This window comes from Lissotriton vulgaris, unplaced genomic scaffold (assembly GCF_964263255.1).
Source record: "Lissotriton vulgaris unplaced genomic scaffold, aLisVul1.2 SCAFFOLD_2242, whole genome shotgun sequence".
Lineage (NCBI taxonomy): Eukaryota > Metazoa > Chordata > Amphibia > Caudata > Salamandridae > Lissotriton > Lissotriton vulgaris.
In genome coordinates this window covers 312,621-315,315 of record NW_028241913.1, presented here as the reverse complement: position 1 = coordinate 315,315, position 2,695 = coordinate 312,621, and positions in this window count along the sequence as shown.

Below are 2,695 nucleotides of genomic sequence, written 5' to 3'. Positions count from 1 at the left end.
AGCTTCATTTTCGATAATAGGTCCTCCAAGTGGATCTTGACTCAATGAAACAGAACTCTGACTGTCCTGAGAACTGTCTCTGGCAATCTCGGCTGCAATCGTTGCTTCCTGCTCAATTTCCAAAGTTAGCATTTCTTGATATTTAGAAAAAGCAGGACATTCTATGGACTCCTTCGCTGCATTGAAGGAGTCTTCGTAACAGAGGAAATCTCCAAGCAGTTCCTCTTCTGCACGCCAAGGCTTGAAAAGTTGCAAAAGTGCTAAATAGAAGAACTCCTTTTTTTCTGGAGATTCGCCACTTAATTTTCGATGGTTTACTAATTGGCATTTTCTTTGCTTGACCAGGCATCCCTCACTTCCAATTACAGCATACACTCCTTTCTCAATATCTTCTTTGATGTTCCTCTTGAATATATAATTTTGGAGAACCTCATATAGACAAACATTCTCAAGGTGACTGCTTCGATTTGGATAATATGTATCCAACATGTTGGTCTTCAAAATGTCGGTACTGTTTGGTTCCTTTTCTGCCAAATACTCAATTTCCCGAACAGGTTTTAGAACTCGATTTCGCGTTGCAGCTAGACCAAGACCCGCCCAAACGAGACTCCTGGATTTGGCATAAAGACTTGCTGAAGACAATCGATCAGAACATTCGTAAGCTCCGATTTCTCGATGCGACAACATCTTTAGACTGAAACTGTACAACTTCTTGCTGAGGCTCTTTTCATGGGAAATGTCCTCCCACATCTCCTTCAGTTCGGTTTTTTCTTTTTTGGTGATGTAAGATGTCACATACCGAGCCACAGCCATGCAGTTGTCAGCCACAAACTGTATATCCATGTTGGCATTCCACATGGACAAAATCACTGGGTTGTAGTCATTGATGTACTTGGACTCTTCGTTCCTTTTCAAACTGTATGTATTTTTGGGTGATTTTCTCGTCACATTATGTCGCAGCGAAGACATCAAACTGTTCACTCTTCCTTTAGAAATCACCGGTCGTGGAAAGTTGAAACGACATTTGGTGTAGAACTTGTCCTTGTTTCTGAATTTACGACGACAGTACTTTCCACAACGATGGCTTTGGAAACGTAGAACTTGTTCTCTTAGACTTTTCTGCTCCGTTGCATTTGGAACAGCACACGTAGAATACTGTTCGATGAAATTCATCACTAAGTCATCCGGATCTGTACCAAATTTAGGTGCATCCTTGATCCACAGCAACATATGTATATGAGGGGCACCTCTTGCTTGGTACTCCTTTCTCCAGAAGAAATCCAACACCTCTCCAAGAGGTGGATTCTTTTTATTTGTGATGAAAGACATCATAGCTTCAAATCTATGATTGAAGTACCTGCATACATTCACAGGATCCAAAGAACACAGTTCTCCAGGTGTCTTGAATTCAATGTTTTCAATATTTCCATTTGCCTCTCGTAGAAATTCAAGTAGGTCATCCCAGCCATACTCGGCACAGCTCAGAGTGAGGAACCATGTCGGAGTTCCTAAGTTCCTCAGCATACATTTTAAATCACCATGACGACGGTACCAGTACTCATTAGTACCACGCTGACACGCCATGAGATTAATTAAGTGAGAATCCAAAATACTGTCTTGGACATTGACTTTATGCATAAAGTCACTTGCCGAGATGTTTCGCATCTGTATACCACTTTTTAAGATGTGGTTCACTGCATATGACAGTCCAGACAGATCGCTTTCAAACAGAAGATGAAACAAATAGGGAATGCATTGCCGAAACCTAGGATCTTCTGCATACAATCGTAAAGTCCGGTATTCAGACGCAGGAATTTCACGAGGTCGCTCATCATATCTTCCTCCTTGACCTGTGGGAAATAGCTGTGCGAAACACCGTGCTTCCAAACTTTCCTCCCAAACACTAATTGGACTCCCTTTGGCTTGTTTCATTTGAAACAACTCAATAGCATTCCCCATGACTTCCTTGGAATGCAAAGGATGAACACTATAATGTTCATATATTTCTTCACTTTTAGAGGCCTCTACTTTCTCAATTTGGCCAGCACACAAATCGCTATCCTCTTCATCACTTACTTCCTCTTCTGCAACATATACATTCTTATAGTACTTATTATTTTTCTTCAAATACACTGTGGCCTTTTTGACTTTCCTAACATCCACTAAATCTTGCCATATTTTCTTATTCTTTGTTGGAACCCCATTAACCAAGATAACCAGAGGTTCCTCTTCCACTTTTTCTATTCCAATTGTGTTAATGTTTTTGTTCAAATCTAGAGGCAAATAAACAACTCTTCCCTTTAATCCTCTCTGTAAATCTGCTGGAGGCAACTTCCCTGTCTTTGGCTCCATTCTTACAATAGCCTGAAAGGGATGGATACTTTGAATCAAAATAGATTCATAAGTATTTAAATCCTTCAATTCAGAAGGAATCTCAACCAATTCAAGATTATTATGAACTGCCCTAGCAGGCATCTGGTTTTGGTTTAATTTATTACAACAATAAGTACACACACGTTGATCCGATCCCAAATCAAAAAAATTTTCTACCATCAAGTATGTGGCAAAATCCTTCCATTCACTATTGTTTTCCCTTTCACTTTTTGCATATAAATCCACTACCTTAGTCTGATTCTTATAAAAAGTGCGTCGACAACATACACAAGTGAAATTAGGCCTCTCACTTGATTTCATC